This window comes from Megalopta genalis, chromosome 2, assembly GCF_051020955.1.
Source record: "Megalopta genalis isolate 19385.01 chromosome 2, iyMegGena1_principal, whole genome shotgun sequence".
NCBI classification, from domain to species: Eukaryota; Metazoa; Arthropoda; class Insecta; order Hymenoptera; family Halictidae; genus Megalopta; species Megalopta genalis.
The window spans coordinates 31,536,000-31,548,859 of NC_135014.1; positions in this window are offsets into that span (position 1 = coordinate 31,536,000).

A 12,860-nucleotide genomic window follows, 5' to 3' on the forward strand; every position below is an offset into this window, starting at 1 on the left:
AGCCATTGCCAGCGTCCCGGCAACAGATTCGGAAAGTCGCTAAAACGGTGCAAGCGGGTTGGAACGTCGACGCAGAAATAAAACAGCGTTACGAATCGTCTCCGGATTCCATTCTGTCCTCCGGAGCGTAGATTACAGCCGGGCTCGCTGTCCCTCATATTTCGTGGCCGGTTCGCGATGGCCATTTGTCACTTCTCGAGCAAAGTTCATTGCTTTTCGGGCCATTGGACGTGCTCCATAAAAAATTTAAAAAAACCTGCAGAGGGCGGAGACGCGGAGAGCGCGGGAGAGCGATGGAAAGAGAGAGAGGGAGAGAGAGAGAGAGGGTGAAAGAGGGAGAGAAGAGGACAGAGGAGAAACACTTCGAAGCAGAGCGAAAGTTTCGAGTTGGCGTTATTGATGTCTTCGGTGGAGATGTGTGCCGGGGGTGGGGGCTTGCTCGGGAGTAACGGTAGACAGGGGTCGGTCGAAGGGTGAGCGGGGGTAATCCTGAGAGCAGCCTCAAAGGCCAAATGAGAAATACTTTCCGATCGGGCAGCGGCCCCGAAGACTCGGGCTGCGAGGCTTAAAGGACTTCATATAACGCCTCTGAGCCGTGAGATCTTAGACTCGCGTCGAGATTTCGACGCTTTTATTATGTAACTACGTGTGCCCGGCTTGCTCGTGTTGGTTCCCCCGATTTTTATCCCCGGCCTGACTCGCCCCACCCACCGCGCGGCCGCGCACCCCCGCGCGCCAACTTTCGTAATTACTCGAATCGCGATGTCTTTCAAATGACGACGCGAAATTAATCCCGACGGAATGATCTCTCCTTTAACGTCCCCGTGGCGTCCATTTTTCCGTCGTTTCTTTCGAGGCCATTGATTTTCAGCGAACGACCCGCAGTTAAGTATTTCGTCGATTTCGACCGTCGAAATTATTTTTTCATTGTTCGTTTTATTAAGAAGATTTTTAGATCTACGGAGCACAGAAAACAGCTGTTTTATGTTAGAGACATTTATTCTGGTTTTTAACAAGTGCTATCGTAATATTTGCCGTAAGTAACGTATTAATTGAATAAATAACTCGTAAATGTAGCTTTACGATACGAATAATCGCAAATTAAATAATTAGCGACCCGCCATTTTGACGGGTTCCGTAAATCTAGTGTTAAAAGCACGGTTTTATAACTACTTACGGCAAAATTTACACTTGAAAAAACTTAACAAATTCACATTTAACGACGAAAAGTCATTCCAATTGTGTTTCCTTAAGGGTTCGATCATTTTCAATACAACAATCGTCTGTGGAACTAAAAATGAATGTGACGCGAAGTACGGAGAACACCTATGTATTTAAACAATTAAATATAACAAGAAACATATGTAACTAGTATGTACAATATATACAATACATACATACAACATCTATATAAACATATATATTCATCGTTTGTATCATTTATGGTTTCACTTGGCGGTGGAAGCATTTCTAAAGTCTCTTTTGTTAAATTCGTCTCTCATTTTACAATTATAAAAATTGTGCGAACACTTCCACGGCTACTGATAGAATAAAAAATTACATGATTGCAACAACCCGCTGCAATGACTTCACTGAATAAATTCGATCCCGTCAGTTTTATGCATGTTTCAATGCACACAGACAATTCTATTGCTCGGTACGTTTAGCATTAAGTAGAAATCTCGATGTATTTTCAGTTCATTTTTTTAAATTAGTTTCAGCGATTTTCGTAAGACGACAACAATCGGTATTTTAGAATTCTTCACCATCTCGTTTCAGCGATAATGTAACACGATATTAGCTAGCTTCCATTCCAACTCATTTTGATACTCAGAAGCTGCGGTGAACGGAGCTAAACGACGGGTAAAATTGTAAAGTGCATGGACGAGTGGAACGGATGGTTCGGCTCGCATTTCACTAAACTGCTGCCAGTACGACGAAAAATAATTACGTTCCTCGAGGAATAAATACCGGCCCGTTGGCTGTTTGTACCGCCGAAAATCTGATCGTTATGTCCGCCGCGCGATAAACGGCCGGCAAACGAGAAGCAACGTGGCTGAGAGTGAAAAACGGACGGATAGAGGCGCGAGGAGGGAGGAGGGGGGAGGGCGAGATAGGGTAGAAAAATTAAAGGAGCCGTGGAATTAATTGAAAACACGGGCAACGAGGTGCAACGTCGTTTAACAGCGAGCCTCCGAGTGTCCGGAGCTCCCTCGAGAGCCACGAAAATCTCGTAGGCGGTAATAATAAAGTAGACGATAAATAACCGCGTTTAAGTGGTAACGTAATTTCAGTTTCTACCCTTACAGGACCATTAAGGCCATTATTGCGAATCTCTTAATTTGCGAAAAACAGTGTTCCCTCAAGGGGCCGGCGCCGGAAGGAGCGCCGTTCTCTCCGCAGAGGCCCGTTAAACGCCGACGAGGTGGCGAGATTGTGTTCCTGCACCTGTTGGGGTATTATTCATTTCGACTGGGGAAGCTCGTTGACACCCTTTTTCCCGCACCCCTCCGCCCGCGCCTTATATTATTACCTTAACCGTTCAAAATCGCTGGCTGGTTACTTTGAGCGCTTGCAACGCCGCAACCGCCGCCATCTTGGATCGCCTCTGTCCCCGTTTCTTTCGCGCGGAGTTGGCCATTTTTCGACTCAATTAATCACCACTAAAGTAATAATAATAATCGCTAAAATCGTGATTGACCATCCATCAGAATAAATTAGTCATTAGTAGAGTGCGGATTTTTGCATTTGTGATAAAAATAGGTTGATCAAATTCGAGCAGAGAGATTAAAAGAATTTAAGATTATCAATGTATTATTAACTCATTAGAACTTTTGGACAAAGAACGAAATTACCATCTTTCATTAATTAATACGTCCAATTATGCCAATAACAATTATAATTATACTGTGCCACGTGATACAGTCATACTTCGAGCTTATGTTCTAATTGATTTGAAGTCGAAAAATGCGTAAGTTAGATTAAATATAATATATATATTATTATATACATTTGATAATAAATTATAATGTAAATTAGACACCTAGAATAAATATAATATATATTATTATATATATTCGATGATAAATTATAATGTAAATTAGACACCTAGAATAAATATAATATATATTATTATATATATTCGATGATAAATTATAATGTAAATTACACAGCCGGGATAAATATAATATATATTATTATATATATATTCGATGATAAATTATAATGTAAATTACACATCCGAGATAAATATAATATATATTATTATATATATTTGATGACAAAAAAATTATATAGATTTTGTGCACTTATGGAATTTTTCATTTTCTCGATACTTAACGCGACGTTTGAAAGAGTCAACAGAAAGCTGAAACATTCATTTTTAATACGATTGTTAATTCCGTTACATAAAGCGACACTGAACAAATAAATAATCCCACGAACCACTGAACAACATATTGCATCGCATCCATCGATTGTCGCTTACTAAACCGTGAACCGTTTCCAACGAGTTTCACTTTTACCGAGCTGCGAATCGAGCATCGAAAACAGAAATTCCGTTTTCCATGCAGTGTACATTTCAGCGGCGAGAGCTGATCAAAGTTCGACCGGCCGGGAAGAACGTTCGAAAAATAAATGTTGCAGAAATTTGTCGCCGTGGGGGTTGTCCGCCGGTCTATTTATCACTTAAACGGCTCGTTAAGAAACTGTTACTGGGCGTCGGGGGCATTTGATTTCCGGCGAGAGGACTTCCATTTAATTTGAAAATTTCCTCGGAACGGCCGCCGGCCAACGGTGGAACTCGCAAATTCCCTAATTGTCACTCGGCGTGGCGAGGCGCGGCGCGGCCACTTCCGCGCGGAGGCCCCCCGAAAACGCGCATAAGTCACGAAAAACGATTAGCGGCTGAACTAATTGAGAAAACCGCCCCTCTCCGTGGAAAACAGAGGCATCGGGCACACGGACGAGCGCGCGGCTGTGCGCCAGCCTCGGCAAACACGCTCACGGTCGTCACAACGAGAAGATTAATCGCTTTAATTTCCGAGACATGATTAATCATAATTAACAGGCCGGGTTACTAGCCGGTGGAAAAAAGATAGAGACAGGGGACCGGGGGGAACGGGGACGAAGGGGCCGGCCCTGGCGTTTGTACCGCGGAATCATTTACAGAGAGAGAGGGAGAGAGAGAGAGAGAGAGAGAGAGTGAGAAAAGAGAGGACCGGCGCACAGCGGGGAAAAATGAGCGGGTTCGTGTTAAAATCGTAGAACTTTTGACAGAAATGGGATAGACAGATGACTTTTTTTTATATTAAACTTAAAGTGTACCAGAATAAGGGAAAATTATATAGAATCTCGCACGGACGATATATTTACGTTGTAATATTATATTTATATATTATACAATATTTCTCGATCAAATTTTGGTTTCTCCGTTGCCACTACGAATTGCATTTTTTTGCTAGCCTTATTATACATCATTTTTCCTGTGCATTTTGTCACCCCGAATTTAAAACTCGCAGCAAAATTTGCACAACACTTCGGAATTGGAGAAAAGGAACAATTTCATTAATTTTTCTCTTTCAAATGGTTTATTTGTTTCGATTGCTTGCACTGCATTTATTCGTCATATGAACTCGCGTCGACTATAAAATATAGTCGGTGAAGTGATCGTCGATGATTTCAAAGTGGCCCCTTTGGTTACATGATACGAATAATCCGCGTTTTAAAATCGCTGAAAAACGATCGCACGTCGTAACGGATAAATCGAAATTTGATGGGAACGCGTCGGATTTAATATAAATTTTCAATGTCGAAAATCGTTCGTACGACGTTCACTCTGATCGTCCCTTATTCTAGAATATTTTAGTTTAATTAAAAAAAGAAGAAACAGGTCACATCCCTCTATCTCATTTCTGACAAAAAGTTCCACGAGTTCGGCGGAAACTTGGTCATTTTTCCTCGCTCGGCGCCGTATAAAAATTCACCGCCGCGGCGGGGGAATTAACAAGTTGTTGTACGCGCAAAACAGAAATGGACGCGTACGAATGAGCCTGTAATTGAAATATATCCAAAGTATTGAGTGGCCGCGGCGAATGCATGGGTAAATCGTCAAATAATCGATCGGTTTGTATTCGGCCGCGGAAAATACTCAAATTTCCATCGGGCTGCGTGTTCAATCATCCCGCGGGATACCAAATATTTTTATAATCTTCGTGCCCGATGCATCATCGATTTCCGAATATAATAAAAATTTTTTTAACCGACGTCTAATTAAGCAAGGAACGTCGAACGCGGAATGAATTTTTATTAAACTACCAATCGTTCTGCGGGTGGATGGATTTTTATGGCTTCCAACGCCCGTTCGTTCCATGCAGCCCGTTGTTTTATTATTTGCGAAATTGCGAACAGTTCTCGTTCAAATTTATGTCATCCCGTCGCTCATTTTTTCAAACGGGACTTTCGAAGCTATGCGTTGATGTTCTAATACTCTCCCAATTAAATTGGAAGAACGAATGACGATTCAGGATTAAGTTATAATATTTTCTCGCCTGATCTGCTGGCCAGTTAATTATAGTACGTTTTTTTCGGAACACGTCGACTAAAATATTGTTTAATGCTAGAACTAACGAACCGATCGAAATGACTGGTTCCAGGTTTTTTCTTTCTCGGTTACTGAAATTATAGAAACGCTTCTGCGAGAAATTTTTATTTAAATGAAATAATATAAAGAAATAATATAATTAAATTAAATAATATAAAGAAATAATATAATGTAAATGTAAATGAAAATAACTGAAGCATACGGTTCTAATAAAAATCGAACAAAAGTCTGAGTACAGTAAATTCACCCTAATTTTCCTCCAGCTTGTACATTACTGTACGTATAACAATGTAAATATTAAATGTACAGTAAATTCTCGCAAATTTTCCTTGAGCTTGTAAACAAAAGTAGACAATTTGTGAGCCCTGCACCTCGTTTTAATAATTGTTGACAATCAGGAACTATAAAAATAAGCCGCGATGCACGAATAATCGTATCACCCCTTCCCGAATTGTCCATTTTTGTTTACAAGCTGAAGGGAAATTTTTGATAATTTACTGTACACTTAGTATTACCATTGTTACACCTACAGTACTATACATTGGTCGCGCTTCGAGCACCCCGGCCGTCCGAAGATCCCCCGATTTCCATTTGGCCATCAAGGTGACCGTGTATCAATTAAACATCGTATCCCCGACGTCTAACTTTCGCAATTAAGAGAGGCAGAAGGGGTCCGCGAGAAAGTTGGCCGGCGCCGAGACACCGTGCCCGGTGTGTCCATCAACAGCAGGGTGCGAAAAGACCACGCGGAAAAGAAGGGGTGGAACGATGTTTCCGTGAAGCGCCGCGCGTACGTCGGGAGAAATCCTCGAGAGAGGGAAAAGTTGATCGTGCATCCAAGAGCGACCCAGTAACAGAGTCCTGCGCGTGACAGAGGTCACGACACGAGCATTATTCTCCCCCGCCTTCGAATTCTGTGCCCCGGCGGCGGCGGCGGTAGCGGCGGCGGCGGGGGGCACCGCGCGGGCGAAACAAAGAGGGAAGGTGAATCCGGGTAAAAGGAAGCGAGTTTGTCGTAACAGCGGGTACTGACTTTATCGGCCTTTCGAGTTTATATATTTCCCTTTTACAAGAGGTGCAACCCCCGCATTTTCACGCTCTCGAACGAAACCGCCGCCCTCCTCCTTTTTTCCCCGGCTCCTTCGCACCCCCGCCGAACCCCACTCCTACGTCCTACTTTCTTCCTTTCTCTTTCTGTCCCTCCTTCCGTTCTGACACTTCCATTCAACGGACGACCGGCAGCAACCCTCCGCCGCCCCTCTACGTAGCACGCATTCATTTCGCCCCGCTGGCCCCTCTCGCTCTCTCTCTCTCTCTCTTTCTTTCTCGCTCTCTTTCTTTCTCTCTCGCTTTCTCTCTCTCTTTCTCTCTCTCTCTTTCGCTCGCTCGCTCTACACACCCCATGCTTGCCACCCTATCTCGAACCACCCCTAGCACAGCCAGACCTCTCCCGGCCACTCTCCATCGGTTATTTATTCGCGATAGTTCCTACTTTTTTACGGTTTACGAGGCTATATCGACGGCTTTTGTTCGTGCCCGTCCTTCCTCGTTCGCATCTGGCGATAAGAAACACACCGGCCGCCCGCACCCCCGTGTCGAAACAGAAATTCCTCGTCCTCGTGCTCGTGTCCGGCCAGGACCCACCGGATCCTATCGCGATCGGCGAGCAAACGACGCGATTGTTGTGATAATTCGAGGCGATCGGGACGTGAGGTGTTTCGGTGTCGCGAGAGCTATTTTCGCTCGATGCTGTTACAGGGCTGCGGACTTTTCCGCAGCGGAGATAGCATTTCCCGGGCCGGTTGCCGGGAACAGGGATGAAAAATGTGCGTTTTCCTTTACGACGGTTTTTATTAGCCGGATTTTGGGAATATTCTGTTCTGTCTTAGTTTTTAGATTTGTCTCTTAGTTTATTCTTTTGTGCTATAAATTTATTTCACTGTGGGAAGTCTTCGTACGCTTTGAATTGATTCGAGAGAAAAAATAAAGTCGAACTTATTTTAACCCCTTGATATATCATTTTCCTCGCAGTCACTGCGATCAGAAATTTTTCGATTGCAATTATTTCTTAGAAGGGAAAGAAAATTGAGGCCTAGATTTTTAGTCGAATGCTGAAATATTGATGACAAGAGGTTAGAATTTGATTCCAATTTGAACACGTTAAGTGCCGAATATCGACTCGAAAAATTCGCACAATTATCAAAGTTATTTGCTTAATGTCAGTATAATATTATTAATAAGTCAGTTAATTAAAGATACTGAAACTAGAAAGCGAAGATTTTCCATAGAAAATATTAGTTCAGCTATTTTGCATTCTACGAATCCTAGTAACATTCAGTTTGTTCAATATATTACGATAAGAATGAATTTCAAATAGCTAGTTAAAAATTAGTGTCACCATACGTGACTCACGCGGCACTGAACGTATTAAAAAACAGAATAACATATATAAGTTATTACCAGAAATTTTCACGACGAGTCGGGCTCGTCGAAGTTCGGCAAGGGGTTAACGAAAGCTATCGAGCATTATGAGAATACAGAAATAGCGTAATCGTCTTACCGTAAACATTATGGTGTTTTTAACCCCTTGCACTATAGCATCGTGCATAACTTCCGAACATAACCTATGGAAGATGGCTATAACCTTTTAAATGCAAACAGATTCAACCTGTAATAATTATTGTAATTTATTACAACCTGTAATAAATAAGAGAGAGAGAGAGAGAGAGAGAGAGAGGAAGCGAGAGAAGAAGAAGAAGAAGAAATATTATTTATTGCCTAGATTTTGTTCGATGCTTAAACATTGACGGCAGGGGAATATTTATCGAAAGTAAATCATCCTCGGAAGTAAACAAAATGAAAGCACAAAAAGCTAAATAAAAAGTCAGTTACGCCCGGAAACAACCCAGGGACACAGTAATTGGTCACTCGAGAGTAATGTGTGTAAACTGCGCTACGTTCAAGCGGATCGCGTCAGGAATTTCGCAAAAGAAATCAGACTTCAAAAACAGCCGGCTAATCCAAAGTTTGGGCAATTCGGGAGGAGGACAGCGGGCGATTGCGCCCGAATCCACGCGTCGGATTCTTTTCTCGGGTAGTCATAAAGTTATCGCGAAATATGTTGCCTCGCCGGCGGGCGTTTCGGCGTCGCGACGGAACAGCGTCGAACGTTCGTCTCAACGGGTTTCGAGAAGGGGAATAATAGGACGAACGGGAAGGCTGCGAACGGATGCCGAGAGGTTCGGCATAGAAGAACGAAGAAAAAAAGAAAGAAAGGAAGAGAGAGAGAGAGAGAGAGAGAGAGAGAGAGAGAGAGAGAGTGCAAAGGAAAAAAAGGCACAAAAGTAAAGTAGCGAAAAGGCTGGCGAGTGAAAGGCGTAAAATCGCAGGAACCGTGCACGCTGGAAGTACATAAACTCGAAAGCTCAATAAAGTTCGCAGCTACGACTGCAACCGGTTACGCTCGCGCCTCCGACCCCCTCCTATCCGCCCCCCTCCCCAAAAGGGCTCCGCGATTTTTTCCTGCCTCCCGCGGCGCCTCTAAAGGTCCTCTTATTTCTTCTTTACTTTTTGCCCGGCAAAATTGGCCGGCGCTCGTTCGTGACGCGAGTCACGTGCAAAAAAGGCTAAGTAGTAAAGTCAGACGATGCTCGGCCGACGGTGGAATTCAAAGGGACGCGTGCACGGCTTCCGGCGCGCCCTTTCCCTCCGGCTCGGACGATCGAACCCGCAAGAGAATGGGAAGACCGTTCCCTGCTTCCCGATGGAAGCCGCGATCCCGAACCCTTTTCACTCGATCTTCCCGCGGGAGGAACAGGCCGGGGTCTACTTCGAGAACGAAGCTATTAGCGTCGCGATTTTTTTGCCGCATAGCGCACACTGCGCTTAACACTTAACAGACGGGTTGTTTTTTCTCTGTATTTTTCGGTTATATTATGTGAGAATTATATGATTGTATTATGATAATATTATATATTATATTATGTGAGAATTATGTGATTATATTATATTATATGAGAATTATATGACTATATTATATTATATGAGAATTATATGATTATATTATATTATATGAGAATTATATGATTATATTATATTATATGGGAATTATATGATTATATTATATTACATGAGAATTATATGATTGTATTATGATAATATTATATATTATATAATTATATTATATTATGTGAGAATTATATAATTATATTATATTATGTGAGAGAATTATATGATTATATTATATTATATAAGAATTATATGATTATATTATATTACATGAGAATTATATGATTGTATTATGATAATATTATATGAAAATTATGTGATTATATTATATTATATGAGAATTATATGGATATATTATATAATTATATGAATTATTATAAAAATTATATGAACATGTATGTACAGTTTTAAAGCGTTGCAGTTTTATCAAACCGACACTGTCTTTAATACACAATTTTACAAAGTTATTTATTCGCGTGTCCAACATTTCTTACGAAAAACAACTTGGACGTGGCGGCGTGTAAACTCGAAACGCTTCTTACCTCTCATTGGTTAATACAACGAGTTACGCGAAACTATTTTCCGCAACGAATATTACGAATAAAAATAAATACCAAGCGCGACCAGTTCGTTCGACAGAACCTTAGTACACACATTCTCCGAAAGCAGAGTAACGAGATCGAGAGCACCATCAAACCGCCCGGAATTTGTCAGCAGATCCTCGAAGATCCATAGGCGATCGTGATTAAAATGGACAAACCGTGCCAGGGGACACGATCGCTGGCTCAAAGGACGAGAGCGTATCGTCGTCGACATCGTCGTCGTCGACGTCGTCGACATCGTCGTCGTCGGAGATTTCGAGGAATATCTGGCGGTGCTTTGGCGTCTTAGTCGCAACTGACTTATGAAGCAAGAAAGAAGGAGTCGCAAAAAGCAACGGGATTTCTGGGCGATGCAGCGGGGGAATGGGCGAGGAAGCACATTCGGGGAGCCGGGAACGATGAAGCGGCGGTGCATCAAGTAAATCAAACATTTGTGTCGGTTTCCGGCAAAGGTAGGGAACGGGGAAGCCAGTAAAAAAGAATCTTTCAACCAAATGATACGAGGAAAGAAAAAAACGAAGGAGCGGAAAGGAAATTTTAAAGCTCTCCGAAACGGAGGCGGCGGAACAGAGCGAAACAGAGCGAAAGAGAGCGAAAGAGAGCCAGAGAGAGCTAGATAGAGAGCCGGAGAAAAAGAGAGAGAGAGAGATAAAGTGATCAAGAGGGAGAGAGGGGAATAAAAAAGTTCCGTAAATTTGAGTGGTGGTTTTAACGCTGGTCTAAGAACCAGCCACGGCTGACCGTCTATAAAACCGCCGGCTTTCCTACGCCGATGCCACCGAAGGCGATTCCCGCGCAACGATCGATTGTAATTAAATGGAAACGCTTTTACCTCCGGGCCCGGTGCGGCAGCCACCTCGCCGCCCGGCTCTCTGCTCAGCCTCGTCATCTTTTTATCGTAACTCTGAATAATACTTAAGCTACCGTGGAAGATGATCGCGGCAAGCGATGTCGCTACAAGGCGTCCGCGGGAGACCCCTTTGAGTGCAGCATTGTGCTCGAGAATACTCGAGCTTGATTGTAAGTACTCGGCCGCGCCTCTCTTAAACCTCGAATAGATTAGAAGATGGTCCTTTAAACTTGTACAGGCCATTACCAACGCCGTCTGGGGCTGTCACCTTCGCGACTCTACCTCTGCCCGGCGCTAATGAAGCGATACCAACTGGCAACGAAACTGTACGAACCCTGTGTGCCCGGGCCACGCCGGACCTTGTTAGCGTGTGATCTACATCTACGAGTGTCTGAACATTTGGCGGGGCTGGAATCGCAGTGGCGTAGGACACGTTCTCGAAAATTTTGACATATGCCTGAAAATGTAGTCTGTGTATACAAATGTGTTGCAGAGGCGAGCGAAGTGAATTATAAAGTTACTTGAAATTTTAACTTTGCTCTAAATTATGTTAACAATATTGTAATTGTCAATAAACAATACAGGTGTTAGTTAACGATAATATCCCTTGTTTCTCGCAATGAGGAAAATGAGACGCACACCACTGTGATACTAATCCTCTCGTTTATGTGTTAGTCGAATTTTGAGAAGATTTATTATTATTTATTTATTTAAGCATTTAAGTAAACGTGGGAAGTAAATATAAATTTTCTTCATATTTTAAGGATATTGAAATTGTCAAAAGAAGACTATTGTAATTGTAGAATACTGTAATTGTCGATAAACAATACACGCGTCGATAAACGATAATATCCCTTGTTTCTCGCAATGAGGAAAATGCGACGCACGCCACTGTGATACTAACCCTCTCGTTTATGTGTTAGTCGAATTTTGAGAAGATTTATTATTATTTATTTATTTAAGCATTTAAGTAAACGCGGGCAGTAAATATAAATTTTCTTCATATTTTAAAGATATTGAAATTGTCAAAAGAAGACTATTGTAATTGTAGAATATTGTAATTGTCAATAAACAATGCACGCGTCGATAAACGATAATATCCCTTGTTTCTCGCAATGAGGAAAATGAGACGCACACCACTGTGATACTAATCCTCTCGTTTATGTGTTAGTCGAATTTTGAGAAGATTTATTATTATTTATTTATTTAAGCATTTAAGTAAACGTGGGCAGTAAATATAAATTTTCTTCATATTTTCAGGAATTGTTACGAACGACGATTGTCTGACCACTGCAACGATGAAGAAAGTGGCAAGATTATGACGGCAAGGGTTAACGCAGTTCGTATTTTGCATAAAGATCCGCAGTCTAATTTCTAAGAAATTTGAAAAAAATGCAATATTCGATGCAGTGGTCACTGTGACGACCTCCACGCGTTCACGAAATATTTCACGAAATAATAGAATAATTTTCTCGATAAATTGCCGCAATTTTGTGGACATCTTTCGATCGACGCATCGTCGGAACGTCTTCGGAACGAAAATATCGAAAATATCTGACCAAATTGCAAGAAACTGGATCGGATAGATCCGGAACGTTCGCCGGCGAGAAGTTGACCGATCTTTTAATTTAATGAAGACAGACGGTACACGCGCGGCGTATCTTTGCGATTTCGTATACAGCTGTCTGCAGGCAGATGCCACAGAAAATCTGCGCTTACAATCGACTACATTTGCGGTATTACGACTTACTGCGAACGGAGGACCGTGAATGCCATTTGGAAATCATTGCCGATTGGA